We start from the raw sequence: 26,798 nt of genomic DNA, 5'->3' as shown, positions 1-26,798 counted from the left end.
CTGTCGCTGTCATCCTTTGATCTTCCTGCTTCCTTGATCCTCCCTGCTTGGCCTGTGTGGCAGGCCCTTCACCTGTGACCTGTCTAACCCTCAGTGGTCCCTGGTGGGCGGGGTCCCCTCATTGTGGTTCCTGGTTGCCTCTTGCTCTGGGTTGCCTTCAGGTCCCCAGGTCACTACCTGTGAGACCTCTTGCTGTTTCCTGTGCTGCTGTGCTGCAGCTCGCCTCTCTGCCCATGTTGTGGGTTTGGTATGGTGTGAACTTAGCAGAACTTAGCAGGGATTCCACATGTGAACATAACCACCAAGACAACCTTCCTCTCAGCAGCAACATGGGAGCGATTCAGTTCACTTCTTTCTGGTTAATTGTGAAGCATTTTGTGAACATGGACATGTGCAGGTGCTAAATGACAGTAGCTCTGAGCCCCTTGATGTCTGGGCAGTTTCCAAGTATCTGTTCCCACTTGCTCTGTCCCAAACTCCTCATGCTGTATGCAGAGCTGGGTGGGTACCATGGCTTGTAGCCACCAGTGAAGCATGAGATGAAGCCGGTAGTTGGTCAGCACCATACTGCCGAGCTCACACGTGGGGTCACGTGTTTGTGAAGGCTACGGAGTGTCTGGGTTTGGTGGATGGGTTGGTGTGTCCTGCTGAGCTCCTGAGGAGATGGGTGGTCAGAGTGCTAATGTGCAGCCTTCAGCGGTGAGGCAGAAAGGTACGAGGATGGGTCATGCTTCCTGGTGGTTCCGGCTCTTTTGTGGCTAAGTGCTCAGAGTGTTATGATAGCTTCACGTTGCCACCCTGGTCTCATCTTCGTCATCACATAGTGCTGGGTCCTGGGACTCAGCATTCATGCGGAGCAGCCCTGCTCTGCAATGGTGCAGAATGCTGTGCACACAGCCCAGGCCCCACCCCTGTCCTCTTCAGCTCCTGCCACTGCCACCAAGCTTCGGCTTCAGCGCGCTCCATGTGTCTACTGAGCACTGTCTCCCAAAGAGGTCATATATGGTGTGGTTTCACCTGGAGAGCTTGGAGGCATGAGCCATGTGTTTCAATCAAAACCCTGTCATGTTCACATGGGTGATGTGGGTGGGGGTCCCGGGACCTCAAAACGTCCGTGAAAGGGTTACTTGGCTTCTGTACCTGGGTTGTACTGTAGGAACAAAGATATTTGGATCGTGCTCTTGAGAGTCTGATGCTGGAGTTCTGGAGTGGCTGCATGAACGGACTGCTGAATGAACCTGACCTTTGCTTCATAGAGGATCCCATCCTCTGTGACTGCAGGTTTTAGGAAAAGGGTGGTAGTGGTGGCCTGGGTGGGATGCAGAAGGCGCATGGCCCTTTGCCATGTGGAGATGCTGTCCCTGGCATTGATGGTGAGGTGGCATCTGTCACTCCTGGTCATCTCTCTGCCTGTTCTGATGAAGATGAATAAACAATGGGAGGAAGAGGGAGTTCTCCTGGTCAGGTCTCAGAAATGTTTATTGAGGAGGTGGTTCTCTGAGCCATTTGACACCAGCCTGCTGGGGCGTGGTGGAGCCCTACATCAGTGGACTAACAGGAAGGCAGTCCAGGCAGTGTAGCGAGAAAGGCCAGGAGAGCCACAGAGAGCAGGTTATGTTGGCTCACGAGGCAGGGTGTCCTGAATTGCAGGCAGCCCCAGTGCTGACATGTGCTCTCAACTGCTTTGAGTTGTTCTCTTGCTTAAGGAGATGAGATACTTGATTAACTGGTCCTGATATTGTATGTGGGAGCTCTGTTCACACCTGCGCTGTGAGGGATGTGTGGATTTCACTCTAGGTTTTTCCAGTAAGGTAGCTGTGTTCTGGATTCGGTTGTGTGGTTTTTTTGTTTGTTTGTTTGTTTGTTTGTTTGTTTGTTTGTTTTTGAGACCAGAGTCTGACTCTGTCACCCAGACTGGAGTGCGGTGGTACAATCTCAGCTCACTGCAACTTCTGCACCACTGCCCCCCGCCCCCTGCCCACTGCTCTAGGCTCAAGCAGTCCTCCTACTTCAGCTTCATTCATAGCTGGGACCACAGGAGCATACCACCACACCCGGATACTTTCTGTATTTTTTGTGTAGACCAGGTCTTACCTATGTTGCCCAGGCCGGTCTCAAACTTCTGAGCTCAAGTGACCCTTCATCCTCCGCCTCTCAACATGCTGGTATAAGAGACGTGAGCTACCACACCCAGCCTGTCCGGTTTCTTTTTTTTTTTTTTCCAACTACTCATGGTATAGCCAGGCATTTTCATAATGGAGGCAGACAAATTGTAAATGCATTACAGGGAGTAGGGAGCTCTCGGGCCTGGTGGAGATTTCTTAGCTAAATAACACAGGAGCTTGAAATAGAATGCCTGGGAAGATGCACTCCTGGTTGCAGCTGCTACCAGTAGAGACTGTATTCCTTACAGAGGAAGTGATCTCAGAGGGCCAGAACTCAGGTGCACACGTCTGACCTGCCTTCTCCTGGCACAGGCTGAAATGGTTTCTGCTCAGTTTTCTACCATAAGCTCCCTTTTCCTCAGATACAGTTTTGTGTTTTCAAAAATAATATATTTTTAGATTTTTCCAAAAGAATCGTGATCTCAGTGACAGATACATGGAAGATGGAAAAGGAGCTCATGACTCTGCAGTACATCCTGATGCCATACTGACCTGACAGCTTGTGTGTGTCCCTTTGGCTACACCAGTGAGCACAGTGGCAGGCATGTCAGAGAAAGGGCTCCTCCTTGGGCCTTCTCTCAGGGCCCATCCTGCAGATGGTCTCTCACCACTGCTGACCATGGAATCTCAAAACCACAGAGCTGCCTCAGGAAGAACCAGCAGGTATCTGCATCGTTGAGTGTGTTCTGATCCAAAGGTGTCCAGGGCCACAGAGAACAGTGTCATCTCCACCCCATGGCATAGTCACCCTGTCTCATTGTGCTCCATGCATGCCACTCAGAGCACAGACATCCTCACAGACAACTGAGCTCCCCTTGGTGGTTCTCAAAGTGTGTCCTCCGACCAGCAGAGTCACCTGAGCAGCTGGGGCTTGTTAGAAACCGACATTCACAGCCCCACTCAGAGCTGGCGAGCTGTGTGAAGGCCAAGAAGCTGGAGGTGGCACCCATAGTCGTGGAGGCTGCAGTTGAGAACTGAGCATGTGAACCCTCCAGCAAGTCTCAGTGGAAACCCCCTGAGTCTGTGCCAGTTACAGACTCACATCTGGACTGAGGCCCCTCCCCAAAGGTAGCTTTGTCAGTGCTGCAAGTGAGGAACTGTGAGCTACATTCCCACCAAGACAAGTATTCCAGAAGTAACATTAGCTGAGAAGCTAGGAGGTGCATGGCTACGCTTCAGTGTGTCCCACCTCAGGCTGTGGTTTCACGAGCAGGTTTGGGATGGAGTCTACAACTCAGTTACTACAACTTTCTCTTTCCTCTGTGTGTGCTTCCCATGAGTGAAAGTCATGGTGTGATGGGGAATCTGCATATGATGTGTGCAGAGCCTACCTCGTGTCATGAGGAGAAGCCAGGTGACCAGCAGGCCAGTAGGGCCCAGCAGGGTCTTTGTGCCATGACTGTCACCATCTGGTCGTCCTTGGGGCATAGTGGGGCTTTAGAGTAGGTTCCTGATAAGGATTGGATTGAATGTTCGAGGTATTTGCATTTAGGAAGTGAGAACATTCTGTAGCATGTGCACATGGTTCCTGCTGGCAGTCCTCTTGTGCTGGTGAGGAAAGCTCAGAGGGGCTGAAACGGGGCCTGTCTCACCCCAGGGGCACAGCAGACTCTGAGCCCAAGTGGATGGGAGCTTCCTTCCTGGTGGCTGTGCCACACTCCACACTGTAGGCAGCTTGGGGTGAGCCTTGTGTCCTGCAGGTGCCTTGCCCATGTGTGCTTTTCTCTGCACAGCTCATTGAGGTGTAAGGAGCTGGGAGGTGAAAAAGAAATTTGTGACCTTTTGAAGTGAACTATGAATACAGATAACTGGTATTTCATCTATAAAACCTGGGATAATCACCAGTCAGACGAGTATATACAATATTCCAGGGTCCTTGGGGCCTTCAGTAATGTTCCTCATTGCAAAAGTCACCTCTGCCCTGACTTCTGTCTCCACTGGTAGGTTTTGGCTATTGACATTTCCATGGGAGACATCGGTTGCTCCACAGTGTCTGACTTGCAGGATTTTGCTCCTGTTGGCATTCTCTCCCTTCTTAGCTGTGGCCATAATTGAGTGTAGCATAGTGTTCCAGTGCAAACACTGTATGCAGAATGTATTTCTAAATACTCATAAATAATAGAGGACTGAAATTATAAAAATATGTTTGCATTTTTAGACTCTTCTGTCGATGAGCCAATGTGCCCCAAGAACCACCAGGGAATCCTCATCCCTGCCAGTGCTCAGTGTGTGGGCCTGATGTCTGCGACTCTGATGGGTGTGTGGTGGTATCACATGGTGGTGTGATGTGTATTCTCTGTTATCTTCTGGTGGTGAACATGTCTTCCTGTGTTGTCTTCTAGAAGCTTCCATGTGTGAAAAAAGGGACTGAGCCCAGTCTGATTCTAGAGGAGGCCTTGGGTACAGATGTTCCCAGCTTGGTTGCTGGATGCATCCGCCACTGTATGCATGGGGCTCCTCCACGAGGCTGCTTGAACCTCCTGTGTTTATTGTGTGCACCCCGCTGTTTACTGCGCACACTACGTGTTTACTGCACACACCTCATGTTTACTGCGTGCACCCCGTTTTCATGACGCTTACCCTTGGTGTTTATGCCACATACCCCCATTTTTATTACACACACCCTGTTTTCATGGCCTGCACACCAGCACTCACCCTCGGTGTTTATGCCGCGCATCCCCATGTTTATGGTGCATAGCTCCCATGTTCATAGTGTACACCCGCTGCAGCATTCCATTTGCATTCAAGAATTGTTCATTTGCCTTTGGATGGGCAGTTTAGTTGTGTCGTTTTTTGTATTACGAAGAAAACTGCCTTGAACATCCTTGTACTTGTTTGTGAGCACACACACTTGTTTCATCCACGTCATGGGAAATGCATCTGCAGCTCTTCCCCGAAGCCTCACTAGTGGTTGCTGGGGCCTGCAGAGCCTGTCTTCTCCCAGCCATCCTGGTGGAAGTGCTGGTGTGCATCCCCTGGTGGCTGTAATTTGCATTTTCCTGATGAGAAACACTGTTTCAAGTGTTCATTGTCTATTTGGGTATTTTCTTTTGTGAAGTGCCTGTCAGGGGATGCCTGTAGGCATTCTCGCCTTGACCATGGACCTGGGGACAGTGTTCCTTCTGTCCAGGCTTCCTAGAGGCCGTGATCAGTTTGGGGCTTTCCTCCCACATCACAAACAGTTTGGAATTTTATCACGCCTTTTCTGGAGCTGTTGAAATGAGCACATGATTTTCTTTCCTTTTTTTTTTTTTTTTTTTTTGAGACAGAGTCTTGCTCTGTCACCCAGGCTGGGGTGCAGTGGCCGGATCTCAGCTCACTGCAAGCTCCGCCTCCCGGGTTTAGACCATTCTCCTGCCTCAGCCTCCCGAGTAGCTGGGACTACAGGCGCCCACCACCTCGCCCGGCTAGTTTTTTTTTGTATTTTTTAGTAGAGACGGGGTTTCACCGTGTTAGCCAGGATGGTCTCGATCTCCTGACCTCGTGATCCGCCCGTCTCGGCCTCCCAAAGTGCTGGGATTACAGGCTTGAGCCACCGCGCCCGGCCCCTTTTTTTTCTTAATGTGGTGAAATACATTGCTCTTTTAATTTCTTGCATTCTCGAATCTATTCTTAGTCCTATCATTTGTGTGATCTTTTTTTATACATCCTGTCTGTATTCGTAAAGTATGTTGGTTTTTATAATTTTGTTTTCATAGAATATCCTCATCAGGTTCTGAAATTAGAGTTATGGTAGCCTCTTCAAATGTTTGGTAGAACTCACCCCCTGGGCCACAGCGTTCTTGGAAGATGAGATTTAAGATTGGAGCTTCTTCCTGGTGTGTGCCATTCTTTCCTGGCATTCGTTTGCCCCATGGAGGATGCCTCTTTCATTCCAGATGGGGACTGCATGCTGAGAGGGCCATAGAAAAACTCAGTGGAGCTGCAGCCAGGTGGTGGATGATCTGCATCTGGGCACCCAGGCTGAGGGCTGGGAGGGACCTGCACTGCTGGGATGGGTTTTATGCACCCTAGGTGTGGGAGGGAACTGCCACTGCTGGAATGGGTGTTAACACTCCTGAGCAGGGCTGGAGGGACTTGCACTGCTGGGGTGGGTGTTATGCTTCCAAGATGCCATCTCCCCAGCGGTCCATCTGGCACCCTCCTCCATCTCCCCATGTCTCACTGGAGAGGTGGGCACACTGCCATGGCTCCAGTCTGCTTGCTAGCTTCTCTTTGACTCCAGTTGCACTCTGAGCTTGCAGCATGTTCTGGTAAGCTCTCCTGTGATCACTCAGGATGTCTCTGATTAACTGCCAGGCTTGGTGGGTGCAGGGTTGACCAGTTGAGCTAGAAGATGCATCTGGGTCCCAGGAGGCAGGGCTGTGGCTGGGGTGCTTGGGTTTCTCCCAGGAACAGTTGGGTGTCTCAGCCCTGAGCAGCTGAGACCTCCAATGCTCTGAAGGGACCACTGACCACTCGCAGTATTTACCAGCAGCTACCTAGGGACAGTTCCAGAAAGAAGGCTTACTGATGGAGAATAGGGCAGTATACTTCTGGGGACTGTGCTGTCCACGATGGCAACAAGGTGTAGCACCTAGGACTTCTGTGTATAATGTGCTTGGCTGGTGTGGGTGGTCGCTGCACCCAGGACCTCTGTGCGACGTACTTGGCTGGCATGGGTAGGCACTGCCCTGGCATATTCTCTGTGGCTGTGCCATTTGGCTGTGCCTTTCCGTGGCTGTTGCCCCATGTAAGGGAAGTTGCCATTTCCAGAGCCTTCAACTGTGACATGTACTGGGAAGGCCAGGGAGTGGGGCTGCTTCACCTGTCCAGTTCTGGTGCTGACTAGAATTTGTAAGACTCCACTGAGCAGCCTAACCTAGGTCAGCCTGGAAGCTGGGGGCCCTCCTGGTGCTGGTGGCTACTCTATGAGAGGAGCCTGTTGTGACAGCTCTGGTGGTGGCTGAGTCTGTCTCAGTGGTCTCACTATTGCATGCTCCCCAGCCCAGGTTTGGGTTTGGGCTCCCCTACCCTCTCCCTCTCCCTCCATAACTCTGAATTGTACCATGTACATGTACCCATCTACAATTCAGGAGACTGCAGAAATTACAGAAACCCCACATCCCTAGCATGTGTGTCACACCAGCTCCTTCACCCATCCCCAGGGCACATTTTTTAGCCAGTGGATTATGCCACTGAGGCAGATGCTTGCTCATTGCCAACCTTGGTACTGGGGCTGGAGTTGGGACTTCACAGTCCCTGCCCTGCCTCTTGCCTGGTGGTTGAGCCCTGCACTCAGGCCTGCAAGGGACTGTGCTACCCTGCAGGGGCTCCTCCCACCTCTCCAGGAGGGCAGAGAGGGGCTGGGGGCTGCACAGTGGCCTCTAGAATAGTGGAAAAATCCATGTTCAGGAATGAAAAAGGCAAAAACTACAGCACAGCCAGTGTGAGATGGGCAGAGTAAGAAGTGCTTGGCCAGAACTCAGAACTAAGGGTGGAGGGAGCCGTGCTCTGCCTCTCACCTGGGGAAGACAGGCACCCCAGGAGGCCCTGCCAACCTTCACTCCACAGTGAGGCTCCTGGTGGGAATATGGCTATGCGTGGCAACACCTCTCTTTTGAGAAAGCAAAGCTCTTGTTTTTCCTCATTGTTCAGTACTTCCCAGGAAGGCAGGGAGTGGAGTGGGAGGTAGCACGTGTCTGTCTCCTCTGCTTTCTCCACACACACACCAGAGTACTGAGCATCCCTCCAGTGAGCAGGAGGAGAAATGGGCCAGAGTCGGGGCTGAGCCACAGCCTGGCCCCAGGCTTCTGGGTGAAGGTTCTGCAGTCAGTGGCCAGCCTCACACAGCCATGCCCTGGGGTGCAGGAAGGGTGTTCATTACTCAAATAAGAGATTTGCTTCTCCTGGCACATGAAACAAAATCTTGAGAGCTTGAGAATTTAATTTGGGAATCACAACTGAAAGCATGCCTTTCTTTTCTAGGATAAAGATAAAGTTTTCTAACCAAGACCCCAAAACCTGGAGCGTGGCAATGGTGGGAAGGAGGTAAGGGAATGAGCCAGCAAGCGGAATCTGCCCTTCACTGCCAGCGCCAATGGGGAGCAGAAGGACTCTGACACAGGTACCAGCCTGCAGCATCTCCTACAGTCAACCCTCCATTGGCAGCCTGAAGCAGCTCAGGCAGGGTGTCCCTGGCTCCTGCACCTCCAGGCGTTGCACTGGGACCCACTCTAGCACCCTGCAAGCCATCCAGGGTAAGGGGCAGCAGGGGCAGAGCACAGGCCCCCATGTGCCACCTCCTCTTCGACCCGTGGGTCATGCCCACAAGGCTGATTGGAGAGCTTCACTCTTGAGTCCCACATGCATGCACCTGGTGCGTGTCCAGCCCTGGGCGAGGTATGGGGATGCTTACCTGTGCGTCTTCTGACAAATGGACACAGAAGAGAGACAGTGGTTCCTCAAGGGAGTAGGACCTTAGTTCCTGCCCCTCTATGGATCCCCAGCACACAGATAGGCTGGGAACCCGGGCTCCATGCCATCCACTTCCTTCAGTGCTAGTTCTTTGGTGGCCAGGCTGTGCCTCACTCCCCTCATGAGCCCTGCTGAGGCTTTTGAGGAGTCCCAGATGGGAGCCTTGAGCTTCCCTGGTGGAGCAGTGGCTAAGTCGGGCTGACTCTGGTAAAATTAGCCAACTTTGAATCTGGCGTCAGGTGAGGGAGGCGGCATGTGTGCAGGGCTGGGAGACTGAGCTGGTCTGGGTTCTGGCTAACTCTGGGTGCACCCTTGAAGCCTGCAACAGAGCTCCAGGCTCCCTACAGGACACCAAGTTCTCAGCACAGGGCATGTTTGTGCACCTTGTCCCATTCTGTGAGTTGCCGGGGACTCACCAAGATGGGAGGCCTATGGAGCCAGGACCCCTTCCGCAACGACGTTATCATACTTCCTATGCCTGGTGGCAACGAATGTATACCTGTTCCTAGATGGGGAAGGAGAACAAGAGCGAAGGTGACAGCCAGCAGAAAGGAGTGAGGGCTCCTTTTTCATCCAGCTGTCAAAGCCTGGGCATGGCCAATGCTGAGACCTTCTCTCTCCCACGAGACAACTCTTCTAGTTCTGCCCTCTCAGGCTGTCATTTCATGTGGGGGAAGCAGATGTTGGCAGTGAGAGCCGTCATCCTGGGCCCTCCTCCACTCCATAATGAGCCCCTTCCTGCCTGCCCCTGAGCATTTGTATCAGTGCTAAGTCCCACGCTGGTTGGGGGCTCCCCCTAGTCCCAGGGTCTGGCTCTGACAACAGAAAGCACAGACAGCAAAACTGTTGACTCTGCTCCTGATGCTGATGGCCAAGCTAGCCTGACCATACCCATGCCTCAGCAAGCAGACATCTGCCCCCAATCCTTTGACAGCCAAACGGAGCAACAATGCAAGGTCTAGAACACTGAGGAACCCAGGCTAGGTCAGTAGGTGCAATCCTCTGCTATCTTACCTAAAGTTTTCATCCTAAGGCCCCTATCCCACACCTCAACACTGACCTCTTCTTTGTGCCCCTCACACCAATACAATTTAGGTGCTCTAGCTCACCCACTCTTGACCCGCCTCCTGACTACCATCCTGACATCCCTGTGGCACCCTCCTGTGCCCGGTTGTCCCCTTCTCAGACTGCCCTGCACCCCGTGCTTTTTGGGCCATGGTACATCCTTATGCAGAAACTATGGGCCCCCAGCTAAAGCCTCAGCCCTCTCTTCTGTTCACCCCATGGTCCTGGGCCCTGGAGTCCATTCAGGCTATTTCATGGGAACCTCCAGCTGGTCATTGTGTAGTTGAGGTTCTTGGGTGTGGTGTTCAGCTCCAGGAGGGAGTGGACTATGGGAGGGGGCTGGCTGGCCTCCTGCAGCTTCAGGGCATTGAAGCCAGGCTGGTACAGGAAGGGCAGGCAAGTGAGGCTGGCCATGGTGCGCTCCCCACCGTTGGGCCCCACCAGGCACCCTCAGGCCTCTACCGATGACATATGGTATAGCAAGGTATCCCAAAAACTGGAGGCCTGAGAGGTACGGACGGGGTGCGGTGGTGGTGGGCATATTTTGCTCCATTTTGCATCTCTGGCTCCAGGCTCTGATGCGACCTTGGGCACAGAGACTCCTGGGCCTCCTACAGCTGCTTGTTGAGCCACTTCGACACTGAGCCAGGGCTTGGGCTGAAATTTGGAAACAGAGCATAGTTAAGAGCCTGATGATAGGGCAGGGGATGTGGCCCAGGCAGGGCTGGATACTCACTTAGCTTCAGTGGCGGGGCCATCTATCAGGGTTTCCTCCAGGTGCTCTCTGCCAGGTCTCACGGGGTGAGACTGTGTGGTGAGAGCTCCAGTGTATGGCAGGTCGGGGCTAGAGGTACCAAACCCTTGCTGTAGCCTCTCTGGGAATTGAGCCCTGGAAGTCTGGTGGCAGCCGTGGTACAGGGGACTGCACAGGCCAGGGACTGACAGCCTGGGCTGCAGTGGGCAGCAGGCAGATGTGAGCCACCATGACCAGGGGCTCGTCCCTGGGGGAACATGAATCAGCATCTCTGTCCTGGCTATTGGATTCCCTTTCTGGGACTCTCCTGGGGTGCTCAGTGGTCCCATCGTATGGGGACGTTATCAGCTGAATGTGCACCTGGGTGATGTGGGTGAACTCAGCCATGGTGGATGAGACAGGGCTGAAGCCACCAAGAGGTTGGGCAGATTCTGGTGTTGGGGCTGCAATCTGGGGCCTCATGGCTTTGAAGTGAGTAGTTAGAATCCTGCACTGGGTGAGGCTGAAAAAGAATGTGGACTTCTGAAATGGTGACACCATATGGTGGGTGATGGGGGTGTGCGGGGAGTGGGTTAGGGCAGCCACCATGCAGGGAGCCTTGGTGGGGCATTCAGGAAGGTGTGGGGCTTCAGCAGGGTGTGGGCCCTCAGCAGTGTATAGGGCTGTGAACTCCTGGTTGTGGCTGGCCTCACTCACAAGGGAGAGAGAGGTGTGGAAGGCCCCAATTGGGGGGATGTTTGCACCCTGCTTTGTGTTCTTCTAGACTGCTTTCCTCAGGAGCTTCTGCAGATGCAGGTTGTCCTTCCCTGGCTTGAGCAGCAGGGGCTGTGGGGGTCCAGGGGTTCTCTGGAGGCTTGGGCCACCCACCTTGGGTGCCATCGATGCGGCCAAGATGAGCATGGGCATTGAGCCAATGCTCAATTGAGCATGGATGCCTCATGGTGTGGGAGGGATAGCAGTCAAGCCAGTCCTACTCCCTCCTGAGGTGGAGGCTGGTGTCGCCCTTGGTCCAGGCAGGACCTGGGGCAAGGCATCTTTTGGTGACAACCACCTTTGGGGTCTCAGGTATGATTCCATCACCTGAAGACCCCTCAACAACTCTCCAGACTATATTCCAATCCCCATGAGTCATGATTCTTTCACACAACCTCTTTCAGGAATGGAGTCAGAAGAGTATTTTCCAGCCACCACCTCATGTCTCAAAATGCCTCTTTGTCCAGTGGGACCTGACCACATGGAAAGCCTGAAGAGGTCTAAGGTCCAGAATTGTAGTGGTTTATCACAAGCGGCTTTTTTCCCAACACCTGGCCAGCTCTGCCTGTATCATTTTCCTCTGCTTAGGCAGGCTGACAGCTCTTACAGCTGGGAGCCTGAGCCTGCCTCACTAATGTGCATGTGCTAGTCTCAGGACACCAGACCTGAGCTGTGAGCTCTGACTAGCATCAAAATGAATTCCACCATTGCCTAGGGACAAGACCCTGTGGCTTGGCAGAGAAGGAGACCACCACGGAGGTGCCTTGGTGGTGGACTCTTGCCTGTCTTCTCTGTGCCTATCTTCACGGGATAGTTCCATGAACCTAGGAGAGGACAGATGTAAACCAGCCTGAAGAAACATCAATCAGAGCTCCAGGAATAAACTGTTAAATCCCTAAGGATTCAAAAGGATTCAAAAGGATCATCAGCCCTGCTTAGATGTTGTTGGCATGTGTGTTTTGAAACTTACACCACTGTGATTTCCAGATATTCCTGTATTCTCCACAGTTGATTTCTCACAGGTGGAGTTTCCTGAAGAACCACACAGACTCAGAATCTGCCAGGCTGTGTGTTTCTGTGGGAGTGTTATGAGTGTTGTATGTCTGCATGTGTGTGTGGCTGTGGTGAGTGTGTGAGTGTCTTTTTTTGTTTCGGTAAGTGGAATCTGCTTAAAGGAATGTGGCTAATGCACTGCAGCTCTTCCTTTTATTGATTATCCCAACCATTTGGTTGCCTGTCTGTGTGGCTCTCCTTGGGTTGTGAGTCACTGTGTTCTTTATATTTCTGTGGATCATGAATTTGCAGTGAATTGGTAGGCTGGCTGAGACCCATCAAAACCAAATCACCTCCCTCTGCAAAAAAAGCCACTCTGCTAGAAAGAACAGGAGCACATCACACTGAAGAACATACATCTCCCAGTGTTTCTTGTCCTGTAGCCAGCCCAGGGAGAGACACTAGCAGTCCTGTCTGCAGGGCCCCTTGAATTTACCTCAAATTCAGTTCAAACTTGAGCAGGTGCTTCTCTTCATGAAGGGGCACTCCTCTATTTTCTTGAGATTTAATTCTGGGACAGAGAGTGTGAGCAGCAATTGTCAGATGGGGGTGAGGATACAATGTAGTTAGGGGTGGATGGGGTCCTGCACCTTAACCTGCAAAAAAGGTGAAGACAGATGACACAGAACATGCATCCAACTGCATCCCCACATTTTATTAATTGAATGAGCAGTCCACACCATGTCCTGGTGCTCAGGTAGGAGTATTCCAAAGTGCAAGGAACATTTGGACTGTAAACTGGGTCCATCCTGCAAACTGCCGATTTGAGGACTTTCATACCTGGAGCCAAATGTGAGTATGATGCATTAATGCTGGGTGGGATGTGACCTCCACACTTCCTTCTTCCTTTCCTGACTTCCACGTTCCTTGTTGGCTTAGGGTTTCCTGAGTCTCACTCAGCGTCTTCCACACTAAACGTTTCCCACTTCACGGAGGACTATGGTCATCGGAAGGATATTACGTGAATGTTTCCTTCTGAACACTGTCACGTTTTAATGATTGGGCAGCTGTGATAATTTGAAAAAAATAAATTCCTGTTACAGCCACCAACAAGGAAACTTTGTTCTCTCATTTCTATCAGAGGGCTGCATGATTCTGGTAGGATGAGAAGTAGGCAGCAATGTCTGGCTTTTGCCTGATAATCTAGGCTCTGTTTCATTTCATCTGCGTGACCGTTCTCATTGTGGAGGGGGTCTTTCATTGGGCTGTTGCTTGATGGGAGTGCCTCTCACCACAGATGATTTGGCTGCCAGAAATTTTAGGGAGCAAAAGAGAATTCAGGTAGACTAGCTGTTCTCCACGTTGTAGGTCTTGTTGTGGGGGCTGAGGTTATTTGCACTTTGTAGGGGCTTTTGGGTCCTCTAACAGGAATTTTTGAATGTTCTTGGACTTGGGCACAAGTAATCTTGTTCTAACAGGTGCACCTAGACTTTGCTTTCATGGGGTGTTCACGGTGCCCCTCAACAGCACTATTGCACACCATTTTCATGCTTTCAATCACCAAAGACAGCCTCTAAGACACTGCCTCAACCTCATCTGCACCAGTAAGCACCCAGTTTTATGTTTGAGAACAATGCTCCACTTTGGACTTGCCTTTGTCGTGGCTTCTGCCTTTCCCACAGAGCCTCTGTGAGGCCCAGGATGAAGGGAGGCAGTGAGGTCAAGGGCCCAGTCATCTTTTGCTGACACATGCCTCTGGGGTCTCAGGCATGACTCTATCACCCAAAGACCCCTCTCACCACACTATATTCTAATTTCCATGAGATCCAATTCTTGCACACAGCCTGTTTCGGGAATGAAGTCAGAAGATCTGTTTCCAGCGAACACCTCATAGTCTCAAAATGCCTCTTCCTTTCAGGAGTCCTGACCACAAAGATGGCTGAAAGAGGCTCTAAGGTCAACACTGTTAGGGTCCCAGAGTGTGGGTTATCACAGGCAATATCTTTCCTGATACAAAACAGGCTCTAACTGTACCATTTTCCTCTGCTTAGGCAGGTTGACAGCTTTGACACTGGGGAGCCCAAGCCTGCCTCACAAATGCACATGAGCTAGCCTCAGGGCACCAGGCCTGATCTCTGAGCTCTGGCTAGAGCCACAGTGAATGCCACCATTGCCTAGCGACAAGACCTTGAGACTTGATGGAGAAGGAGATCTCTATGGAGGTGCATCAGCGGTGGACTCTCTCCTGTCTTCTCTGTGGGATCCAAGGCATAATCCCATAATCCTAGGAGAGGGCAGACGTGAACTAGCCTGAAGAAACATCAAGCAGAGCCCCAAAATAGACTGCAAAATTCCTAAGGATCCAAAAGTATCTGCAAGATGCATCAGGCCTGCCTAGACACTGGTGTGAGTCTTTTTGAAACTCTCACCACTGTGAATTCTAGGTACAGTCTGCCCATGTTCCCCAGGATTGCTTTCTTTCAGATCTGGCTTCCTGCAGCACCATGCAGTCTCAGAAGCTGCTGGGCTGTGTGTTTATGTGAGAGTGTTGTGAGTGTTGAATATCTGCATATGTGTAAGTATGAGGCTTTGTGAGTGTGTGTGCCTGTAAGTGAAGTCTGCTTAAAGAAATGTGACCAACGCACTACAGTGCTTCTTTCTCTTTTCCTTTTTCTTTTTTTTTTTTAAATTTTTTTGAGTCTCCCAACCTTTTGAGGGCCTATCTTTGTGTATCTGCTTAGGCTGCAGGGCTCCGTGTTCTTTATTTTTCTGTGGATCATGAATCCACAGTGAATTGGGAGATTGGCTGAGAACCACTGCTATCCAAACCACCTCCCCCTGCAATAAAAATCCAGTCTTCTAGAAAGAAGAGGAGCATACCACACCCAAGAACAGACATCTCCCAGTGTTTTCTTGTTCTGCAGCCAACACAGGAAGGGACACTAGCAGTCCTGTCTGCAGAGCCCTTTGAGTTTACCTCACATTTGGTTCTCAGCTGAGCAGGTGCTTCACGTTGTGAAAGTGGACTCCTACATTGTCTTAGAATTTTATTATGGGACAGAGAGTGTGAGAAGCAATAAAGTCAGTTAGGGGTGAGGATACAATCTGGTGAGCAGCGAAGGGATCCCACACCTTCAAGTGTGAAAAAGGTAAAGACAGATGACACAGAAGGTGATTCCAACTGCATCCCCATATTTCTTTAATTACACAAGCAGTTCACACCATGGCTCCATGTTCAGGTGAGATTACACCAACGTGCACAGAACATTTTGAGTGCAAACTGGGACCATCCTGGCTAATCCTGTTCTGAGTGCTTTCATACCTAGAGCCAAATGTGAGTGGGACGGATTGATGCTGGGTGGGATGTGATCTCCACACTTGCCTCTTCTTCTCCTGACTTCCATATTACTTGGTGGCCTGGGGTTTCCTGGGTCTGGCTCAACGTCTTCCACACTAAATGTGTCCCACCTCATGGAGGGCAACTCTCATGGGAATCCATTGCATGTTTTCTTATAAACATTGTCACATTTTTAATAACTGGGCAGTTGTGATGCTTCTAATACTGTAAATTCCCATTTCAGCTGCCAAGAAGGAAACTCTTGCTTTCCCACTTCTATCGGAGGGCTGCATGATTCCTGTAGGATGAGGATCAGGCAGCCATGTCTAGCTTTTGCCTGGCAATCTAGGTTCTATTTCATTCTATCTGTACATCTGTTCTCATTGTGGAGGGGGTCTTTCATTGGGCTGCTGTTGGATGGGACTGCCTCTCACCACAGATCTTTTGGCTGCCAGGGATTTCAAGGATCAAAAGAGATTTTATATAGCCTGGGTGTGCTCCAGGTTGTGGGTCGTGGTCTCATTGTGGGGGCTGAGGTTGTTGCACTTTGCAGGAGGCTTTTGGGTCTTCTACAGGAATCTTGAACATTGCCTGGACTCCAGCACAAGTCAGGTTGTTCTCTCAGGTGACACTTGACTTTTCTTTGCTTTCATGGGGCATCCACATTGTCCCACAGCAGCACTGCTGGACACACTTTTCAGGCTTACAATCACCACAGATGGCTTCTGAGATACTCTCTCAACATCATCTGCACCTGTGAGAGACCAGTTCGAGGTGTGAGGATATTGCTCCACCTTGGGCTTGCCTTTGCCATGATTCCTGCCTTTCCAAGAGAATCCCCACATGGCCCAGGATGAAAAAAGGCAGTGAGGTCAATTGCCCACCCTTCTTTGCTGACATCAGCATTTGGGGTCTCAAGTATGATTCCATCACCCAAAGACCCCTCAACAATTCACCACACTATATTCCAATCCCCAGAGTACCTGATGCTTGCACACAGCCTCTTTTGGGAATGGACTCAGAAGAGTAGTTTCCAGTGGCCACTCACAGTCTCTAAACGCCTTCTCCTCCAGTGAGACCTGACCACAGAGATGGCCTGAAGGGACTCTATGGTCGATAACTTTAGGGTCCCGCAGTTGGTTATGTAAGGCAGCCTTTCTTGATACCAGACTAGCTCTGCCTGTACAATTTTTCTCTGCTTTGGCAGGCTGACAGCTCTGACAGCCGGGCTCCCAAGGGTGCCTCATGAATGTGCATGTGTTAGCATCAGGGCACCGGGCCTGTACTGTGAGCTCTGGCTACCCTCACAGTGAATGACCCTGTTGCCTACGGACAAGTCCTCTGAGGCTTGCTGGTGAAAGAGACCTCCGTGGAGGTGAGTCATAGGTGGACTCTCACCTGTCTTCTCTGTGAGATCCACGGGGCAGTCCCATTATCCAACAAGACGGCAGATGGGAGCCAGCTTGAAGAAAGTAGAGCCCCAGGAATAAACTGCAAAATCCCTAAGTATCCAAAAGAACCTACAGGATGCCTCAGGCCTGCCTAGACATTGTAGGAGTGATTCCTTTTTCATATTACCTTACCGATTTTTACGTAGAGCCTGTCAGTGTTCCTCAGGGTTTCTTCATCCCAAGTGGTGTTTCATGAAGAACCATGCAGCCTCAGAAGCTGTCAGGGTGTGAGTTTCTATAGGAGTGTTGGAGGTGTTGTATGTCTGCATGCTTGTGGCTTTGTATGTGTGTGTGTCCCTCTAAGTGGAGTCTGCTTAAAGAAATGTGACTAATGCACTGGAGCGCTTCTTTTATTTTGAGTCTGCCAATCTTTTAGTTGCCTGTCTGTCTGTCTCTGCTTGGGCTTCGTGGCTCCATGTTTATTATTTTTCTGTGGATCATGAATCCTCAATAAATTGGGAGACTGGCTGAGACCCACAGGGGTCCAAATAACCTCCCCTTGCAAAAAAAAAAAAAAAAAGCCCCATTTCTAGAAAGAAGGTGAGCATATCACACCCAAGAACAGATATTTTCCCAGTGTTTCATTGTACTGTGGCCAAGCTAGGAAGAGACAGTAGCAGTCTAGTCCTCAGGACCCCTTGAATTTACCTCAAATTCAGTTACTAGCTGAGCAGATGCTTCACATCATGAGGGGACACTTTTTCATTGTCTTAGTATTTCATTCAGGGAAAGAAAGTGAGCGCAACAATAAGGTCAGATAGGGTGAGGATGCTTTCATTGTTTTAGGATTCCATTCTGAGAAAGAAAGTGTGAGCAACAATAAGGTCAGGTAGATGTGAGAATGCAATCTGGTGAGGGGCGGATAAGGTCCTGCACTTTCACCTGCAAAAAAGATGAAGACAGATGACACATAAAGTGCTTCCAAGTGCATCTCCACATTCCCTTAATTGCGTTTCACATCATGGAGCAACTCTGCCTGTACCATTTTCTTCTTCTTAGGCGGGCTGACAGCTCAGACAGCTGGGTGACTGAGCCTGCCTTACAAATGTGCATGCGCTAGTCTCAGAACATAAGGCCTGAGACATGAGCTCTGGCTAGTGTTACAATGAATGCCACTGTGGCCTAGCAACAAGTCGCTGTGGCTTGTAGGTGAGGGAGACCTCCGTGGAGGTGCGTTGGGCCGTGCACCTTCACCTGTCTTCTTTGTGGGATCCACGACATAGTCCCAAGATTGTAGGAGAGGGCAGACATGAGCTAGTCTGAAGAAATACCAAGCAGAGCCCCAGGAATAAACTATGAAATTCCCAAGGACCCCAAAAAATCTGCAGGGTGCCTCAAGCCTGCCTAGACATTGTAGGGGTGAGTCTTTTTGAAACTCGCCCCACTGTGATTTCTAGGTACCACCCGCCTGTATTCCCAAGGGTTGCCCTCTCCCAGGTGCGGCTTCCTGCAGATCCACACAGCCTCAGAAGTTGCTGGGCTGTGTGTTTCTCTGGGCCTGTTGTGGATGTTTGATGTCTGCGTGTATGTGGATTTGTGTGTGAGTGTGTATATGTGTGCCTGTAAGTGGAGTCTGCTTAAAGGGAAGTGGCTAATACACTTCAGCACTTTTTCTTTTTTGAGTCACTTAACCTTTTGGTTGCCTGTCTCTGTTGCTTTGCTTGGGCTGCAGGGTTTCATGTTTTTTTGTCTCCGTAGGCATTATGAATCCGCAGTGTATTGGGAGGCTGGCTGAGACCCGCTGGGGTCCAGAACACCTCCCTGCAAAAAAGCCACTCTTTTAGAAAGAAGAGGAGCACACTACACACAAGAACAGACATCTTTTGGTGTTTTCTTGTCCTTGGGTCAACCCGCAAAGAGATCGTAGCAGTACTGTCCACAGGACCCCTTGAATTTACCTCCAATTTGGTTCCTAGCTGAGCAGGTGCTACATGTCTTGAGGGGGCACTTATCCATCACATTAGGATTACATTCTGTGACAGAGAGTCTGAGCACATTATGATCAGATACGGGTGAGGATACACTCTGGTGAGGGGTGGATGGTGTCTCACACTTTCACCTGCAAAAAGGGTGAAGACAAATGGCAGAGAAGGTGCTTCCAACTGCATCCCTGCATTTCCTTAATTGCACCCCCACATCCCCTTAATTGCACAGGTAGTCCACACCATGGCCTGGTGTTCAGGTTGGAGTACTCCAAGGTGCAAGGAACATTTGGAGGGCAAACTGGAGCCATCCTTGCCAACTCCTGATTTGAGGACTTTCATACCTGGAACAAACTTGGAACAAATGGAGTGGGATGGATCGATGCTGGGTGGGATGGGGCTCCGCCCTTACCTCTTCTTTTCCTGATTTCCACGTTGCTTGTCTGCCTAGGATTTCCTGGTTCTAACTCAACATCTTCCACACTAAACCCTTACCAGTTCACGGAGGACAAAACTCATGAAAATCCATGAATGTTTCCTTCTAAACACTGTCACATTTTAATGACTGGGCAGCTGTGATACTTTTGAAACTGTAAATTGCTGTTACATAAATTACTCTTTCCAACAAGGAAACTCTTGTTCTTCCACATTTTTTTTTTTTTTTTTTACTCAGTGTTGATCAGGTTGGCCTCAAACATGTAGCCTCACCTCCCAGAGTGCCAGGACAACCGGCCTGAGCTACCGTGGCTCCCCTTGTTCTTCCACTTCTATAGGAGGGCTGCACGATTCCTGTAGAATGAGACGGAGGTAACCGTGTCTGACTTTTGCCCGTTAATCTAGGCAGTGTTTAATTTCATCTGCATGTTTCTTTCTCATTTTGGAGGGGGTTTTTCATTGGGCTGTTGCTAGATGGGGCTGCCTCTTGCCACAGATCTTTTGCCTGATAGGAATTTCAGGGAGCAAAAGGGACTTTGGGTAGGCTGGCTGCTCTCCAGGATGTGGGTAGTGCTCTTGTTGTTTGTGCTGAGCACAACAGTACAACTGTTTGTATATTGAAGGAGGCTTTTGTGTCCAGGTTGTGAGTTGTGGTCTCCCTGTGGGGACTGAGGTTGTTTGTACTTTGCAGAAGGATTTTGGGTTTTCTGACAGGAATCTCTGTACATTGCTTGCACTCAAATGCAAGTCAGCTTGTTCTGCCAGGTGAGCCTTGATTTTTCTTTGTTTTTATGGGCAGTCCACATTGCCCCTCAACAGCTCTCCTGGACACTCTTTTCAGGCTTCCATTTGCCACAGAGGACATCTGAGACATTATCTCAACCTCATCTGCACCTGTGAGAGGCCAGTTTGAGGTTTGACAACACTGCTCCACTTTGGACTTACCTTTGTTGTGGTTCCTGCCTTTCCCAGAGAGCGCCTGTGAGGTCCAAGATGAGAGGAGACAGTGAGGTCAAGAGCCCGGCCAACTTTTGGTGACACTGCCTCTGGGGTGTCAGGTATTACTCCATCACCCAGAGACCCCTCAACAACACACCAGACTATATTCCAACCCCAATTGAACCCAATTCTTGCACACACCCTCTTTTGGGAATGGAGTCAGAAGAGCAGTTTCTAGCGAGTACCTCACAGTCTTGAAACAACTCCTCCTCCAGCGGTAACCAACAACGAAGAGTGCCTGAAGGGACCCTAAGTTCAAGACTTTTAGGGTCCCACAGTGGGTCATCACAGACAGCGTTTTTTTCTGATACCAGGCCGTCTTTGCCTGTACCATTTTCTCTACTTAGGCAGGCTGACAGCTCTGACAACCGGGCGCCCAAGCCTGCCTCGCTATGTGCATGCGCTAGTCTCAGGGCAGCAAGTCTGAGCTGTGATCTCTGGTTGGCATCAAAATAAATACCATCATTGCCTAGTGACAAGTCCCTGTGGCTTGGCGGAGAAGGAGACCTCCATCGAGGTATGTCAGCTTTGGACCCATGACCGTCTTCTCTGTGATATCCACAGGATAGTCCCACGACCCTAGAAGAGGGGAGACTTGAGGCAGCATGAAGTAATGTTAAGCAGAGCCCCAGAAATAAACCTCAAAAATCCCTAAGGATCCAAAGGGATCTTCAGAGTGCCTCAAGCCTGCCTAATGTTGCAGGAGTGAGTCTTTTGGAGACTTGTCCCATTGTGATTTCTATGTACAGCCTGCATGTATTTTCTACTGTTGCTCTCTCCCAGGTGTGGCTTCCTGCAAAACTATACAGCCTCAGAAGCAGCTGGACTCTGTGTTTCTGTGGGAGGGTTGCGAGTGTTGGATGTCTGTGGGTGTGTGTATGTTTGTGCTTGTAAGTGAATGTTTGTGCCTATAAGTGAAATCTTATTAAAATAATGTAATGTGGCTAATGTACTGCAGTGCTGCCTTTTTTTTTTTTTTTTTTTTTGGAGTGTCCCAACCTTTAAGTGGCCTGATTATGTGGCTCTACTTAGGCTGCAGTGTTCTGTGTTCTTTATTTTTCTGTGGATTATGAATCTGCAATTAATTGGGAGGCTGACTGAGACCTGCTGGAGTACAAATCGCCACCCCCTGCAAAAAAAAAAGCCACTCTTTTAGAAAGCATATCCATAGTTGATCGGAAGTCGGATGCATTGATGCTGAGTGAGATGTGGCCTCCACATTAGCCTCTTCTTTTCCTGACTTCCATGTTCTTCATTGCCCTAGGTTTCCTAGGTTTGCCTCAATGTCTTCCATGATAAACATTTCCCAGTTCAGTTAGGATGACCCTTCTTGGAATCCATTGTATTAGTTTTTCCTTCTAAACACTGTCATGTTTTAATGACTAAGCAATTGTCATACTTTTAAAATAGAAGTTTCCCATTACAGTCACCAACAAGAAAACTCTTGTTCTATCACTTCTATCAAAGGGCCTCTTGGTTCCTGTAGGATAAGAAGCAGGCAGCTATGTTTGGCTTTTGCCTGCGAACCTAGGCTCTGTTTCATTTTATCTGCGCATCCTTTCTGATTCTGGAGGGGTCTTTCATTGGGATGTTGTAGGTTGGGATTGCTGCTCAATGCAGGTCTTTTGGCTACCAGGGATTTCAACAAGCAAAAGGGACTTCAGGTAGACTGGCTGTGCTCCAGGTTGTGGGTCATGATCTTGCTGTGGGGGCTGAGTTTGTTTGCATTGTGCAAGAGGGTTTAGGGTCCTATGACAGGAATCTTTGAATGTTGCTTGGACTCTAGCAAAAGACAGCTCATTCTCTCAGGTGAGCTTTGATATTTCTTTGCTTTTATGTGGTGTCCACATTACCCCTCAACAGCACCACTGGACACACTTTTAAGGCTTGCAATTGCCACAGATAGCCTCTGAGACACTGTCTCAACCTCATCCGCACTCGTGAGAGGCCAACTGGAAGTGAGAGAACACTGCACCTTGCCTTTTTCATAGTTTCTACCTTTCCCAGAGAGCCCTTGTGAGGCCCAGGATGAAGGGAGGCAGTGAGGACAAAGGCCTGGTCATCTTTCACTGACACATGACTCTGGCGTCTCAGGTATGATTCCATCACCCAAAGACCCCTCAACAACTAACCAGATTATGTTTCAATCCCCACTGCACCCGATTATTGCACACAGCCTCCTTCCGGAATGGAGTCAGAAGAGTTTTCAGCGACCACCTCACATTCTTGAAACGCCTCCTCCAGCAGATCTGACTACGAAGATGGACTGAAGGGTCCTAAGTTCAAGAATTTTAGGGTCCCACCGTGAGTTATCGCAGTCAGCCATTTTCCCAATACAAATCCGTCCCTTCTTGTACCATTTTCCTCTGCTTAGGAAAGGTCAGCTCTGACAGCCAGGCGCCCGAACATGCCTAACAAATGCGCATGCGCTAGTCTTATGCACAAAATCAGAGCTGTGAGCTCTGGCTAGCATCACAGTGAATTTCACCGTTGCCTAGAGACAAGTTTCTGCAGGTTGACGGAGAATGAGACTTCCGTGGAAGTGCGTGGGCGGTGGACTCGCCTGTCTTCTCTGTGGGATCTACGGGATAGTCCCATGATTCTAGTAGAGGAAAGACATAAGCCAGTCTGAAGAAAAGTCAAGCAGAGCCCCAGGAATAAACCCGAAATTCCTAAACATCCAAAAGGTTCTGCAGGATGCCTCAGGCCTGTCTAGAAGTTGTAGAGTGAGTGTTGTTGAAACTTGCCCCACAGTGATTTCTATGTACAGCCCACCTGTGTTCCCCAGGGTTGCTCTCTCCCAGGCGGGGCTTCCTGCAGAACCCTGCAGGCTCAGATGCTGCCAGGCTTTGTGTTTCTGTGGGAGTGTTGGAAGTGTTGGATGTCTGTGTGTGTAGCTTCGTGTGTTTGTGTGTGTATGTGCATGCCTGTAAGTGGAGTTCGCTTACAGTAATGTGGCTAACGCACTGCAGCACTTCTATTTTTTGTCTCTCAACTTTTTGGTGGCCTGTGTGTGTGGCTCTGCCTTGGATGCCGGACTCCGTGTTTTTTCGTGGGTTTTTTTTTTTTTTTTTTTTTTTTTTTCCTGTGGATCATGAATCTTCATGAATTAGAGGTTGGCCCAGACCCGCTGGGATCCAAATCACCTCCCCCTGCAAAAAAAAAAAAAAAAAAAAAAAAAAAAAAAAAAAAAAACACTGCTCTAGAAAGAAGAGCATACCACACTCAAGAACAGACATCTCCCTTTGTTTTATTGTCCTGTGGCCAACCCAGAAAGTAACACCAGCAGTCCTGTATGCAGTACTTGTTGAATTTACCTCAAATTTGGTTGCCAGTCAAGCAGATTCTTGCACACACCTTCTTTCAGGAATGGATTCTGAAAAGCAGTTAAGAGCAGTCACCTCCCAGTCTTGAAATGCTTACTCTACCAGCAGGATCCGACCATGGAAATGGCCCAAAGAGGCCCTAAGGTTGAGACATTTAGAGTTCTGCTGTAGGTTATCACAGGCAGGATTTTTCCAGATACCATGCTGGCTTTTTCTGTACCATTTTCCCCTGGTTAGGCAGGCTGTTAGTTCTGAAAGTCAGGCACTAGAGGCTGCCTCGCAAATGTGCATGCTCTAGTATCAGGGCATCAGGTCTGAGCTGTGAGCTCTGGCTAGCATCACAATGAATGCCACCATTGCCTAGAGACCAGTCCCTGAAGCTTGATGGAGAAGGAGACTCTGTAGAGGTGTGTCAGTGGTGGACTCTCGCCTGTCTTCTCTGTGTGATTCACCTGATAGTCCCATGATCCTAGGAGAGGGCAGACATGATCCAGCCTGAAGAAAAGTCAAGCAAAGCCCCATGAATAAACCATGAAATCCAAGGATCCAAAAGGATCTGCAGGATGCTGCAGGCCTGCCTAGACGTCGTAGTGGTGAGCATTTTTGAAACTTGTCCCTCTGTGATTTCCAGGTACAGCTCACCTGTGCTCCCCAGGATTGCTCCCTCCCAGCTGGGGCTTTCTGCAGAACCATGTTACCTCAGGATCTGCCTGGCTGTGTGTTTCTGTGGGAGTGTTGCGAGTGTTGGATGTCTGCATGTGTGTGTGGCTTTGTGTGTTTCTGTGAGTGTGTGTGTGCGTGTGTCTGTGTAAGTGGAATCTGCTTAATGGAATGTGGCTAACACACTGCATGCTTCTTTTTTGTTAGTCTCCCAACCTTTTTGTGGCCTGTGTGTGTGGCTGTGCTTGGGCTGAGCGACTCCGTGTTCTTTATTTTTCTGTGGATCATGAATCTGCAGTGAATTGGGAGACTGGCGAGGCCCACTGGGATTAAAAAAAAAAAGCCACTCTTCTAGAGAGAAGAGGAGCACACCACACCCACAAAAAGACATCTCCTCAAGTTTCATTTTTCTGCAGCCAACCCAGGGCAACACACTAGCAGTCCTGTCCACAGTGCCCCATGAATTTACCTAAAATTCAGTTACCAGTTGAGCAGGTGCTTCAAGTTTTGAAAAGGCACTCCTCCATCATCTTGCAATTTCATTCCGGGACAGAGTATGAGCAGCAATAAGGTCAGAGAGTGGTGAGGATTCAATCTGGTGAGGGGGTGGATGGGGTTCTGCACTTTCATTTTCAAAAAGGTGAAGTCAGATGACACAGAAGGTGCATCCAGCTGCATCCCTTCATTCACTTAATTGCATCAGCAGTCTATGCTAAGGTCCAATGTTCAGGTGGGAGTACTCCAATATACAGGAAATATTTGGAGTGCAAACTGGGGTCATCCTGGGAAACTGCTGGTTTGAGAGCTTTCATACACAGAGCCAAATGGCAGTCAGATAGATTCATGCTGGGTGGGATGTGGCCACGACAGTTGCCTCTTCTTTTCCTGATTTTCATGTTCCTCATCCACCTAGGGTTTCCTGGGTTTGACTCAACGTCTTTCACACTAAACATTTCCCAGTTAATGGAAAACAACATTCATAATAATTCATTGCATGCTTTCTTCTAAACATTGTCACGTTTTAATGACTGGGCAGCTGTGATCCTTTTAAAAGCATAAATTCTAGTTACAGTCATCAACAAGGAAACTGTTTTTCTCTCACTTCTATTGAAGGACTGTATGATTCCTGGAGGATGAGAAGCAGGTAGCTTTGTCTGGCTTTTGCGTCATAATCTAGGCTCTGTTGCATTTCCTCCACACATTCTTTCTCATTGTGGAGGAGGTCTATTATTTGGCTGTTGCTAGATGGGACTGCCTCTTGTCACAGATTTTTGGGCTGCCAGGAATTTCATTGAGCAAAAGGGACATCAGTAGGCTGGCTGTGCTCTGGGTTGTGTGTTGTAGTCTCTTTGTGGGGACTGAAATTGTTTGCACTTTGCAGGATGCTTTTGGGTCCTCTGACAACCATCTTTGAACATTGCTGGGCTCCAGCACAAGTCAGCACATTCTGAAAGTGGAGCCTTGATTTTTTGCTTACATGGGGGTCCACATTGCCCCTCAACAACACTACTGGATACAATTTTCAGGTTTACAATTGCCACAGACCCTTATGAGACACTATCTCTACTGCATATGCACACATGACAGGCCAGTTTGAGGTGTGAGAACACAGCTCCACCGTGGACCTGACTTTGTCATGGTACCTTCCTTTCCCAGAGAGCCCCTACAAGGCCCAGGATGAAGGGAGGTAGTGAGGTCAAGGGATCAGTCGTATTTTGCTGACACCCACCTCTGAGGCCTCAGGCATAATTCCCTCACCCAAAGACCCCTCAACAACTCACCAGACTCTATTCCAAACCCCATGAGACCTGAATCTTGCACAGCTGTTTTCAGGAATGGAGTCAAAAGAGGAGTTTCCAGTGACCACTTCCCAGTCTCAAAACGCCTCCTCCTTCAGCGAGATGCAATCACAAAGAAGGGCTGAAGGGGCCCAAATTTCGAGACTTTTAGGGTCCCACAGTGGGTTATCACTGGCAGCATTATTCCTGATACCAGGCCGGCTCTTCTTGTACCATTTTCCTCTTCGTAGGCAGGACTATAGGTCTGACAGCCACGCCCCTGAGCCTGCCTTGCAAATGGGCATGTGCTAGTCTCAGGGCACCAGGCCTGAGCAGTGAGCCCTGGTTTGCATCACAAGGAATGCTACTGTTGCCGAGGGAGAAGTCCTGCAGTTTGGGGGAGAAGGAGACCTCCCTGGAGGTGGGTCGGCGGTGAACTCTCGCTTATCTTCTCTGTGGGAGACTCAAGATAGTCTCATGATGCTGGAAAAGGACAGACATGAGCCATCCTGAAAATCATCAAGCAGAGCCCCAGTAATACAAAATGAAATCCCTAAAGGTCCAAAAGGATCTGCAGGATGACTGAAGTGTGCCTAGACATTGTAGGGGGGAGTCTTTTTGAAACTTGCCACACTGTGATTTCTAGGTACAGCAAGCCTGTGTTCCCCAAAGTTGTTCTTTCCCAGGTGGAGCTTTCCTCAAAA

At 49.7% G+C, this 26,798-nt stretch overlaps 1 long non-coding RNA gene and 1 pseudogene across 4 annotated transcripts in view; one reads left to right on the top strand and one right to left on the bottom strand.

Annotated features, from left to right (window-relative positions):
• Positions 1–26,798, bottom strand: part of LOC106995414 (RNA-binding motif protein, Y chromosome, family 1 member B-like) — a 653,515-nt pseudogene that overhangs the window by 187,807 nt on the left and 438,910 nt on the right. The gene's annotated exons all lie outside the window — the stretch shown is intronic.
• The window catches only part of LOC106995415 (uncharacterized), a 146,831-nt gene that overhangs the window by 71,154 nt on the left and 48,879 nt on the right, over positions 1–26,798 (top strand). For all 3 annotated transcript variants that reach the window (XR_013413288.1, XR_013413289.1, XR_003727718.2), the window contains exon 3: positions 8,133–8,271. This is a non-coding gene — a long non-coding RNA (uncharacterized LOC106995415). The remainder of the gene's footprint in view (positions 1–8,132; positions 8,272–26,798) is intronic.

The sequence above is a fragment of the Macaca mulatta genome, chromosome Y (genome assembly GCF_049350105.2).
Source record: "Macaca mulatta isolate MMU2019108-1 chromosome Y, T2T-MMU8v2.0, whole genome shotgun sequence".
NCBI classification, from domain to species: Eukaryota; Metazoa; Chordata; class Mammalia; order Primates; family Cercopithecidae; genus Macaca; species Macaca mulatta.
The sequence above is the reverse complement of the archived record's forward strand: the minus strand, read 5'-3'. Positions and strand labels throughout refer to the sequence as shown.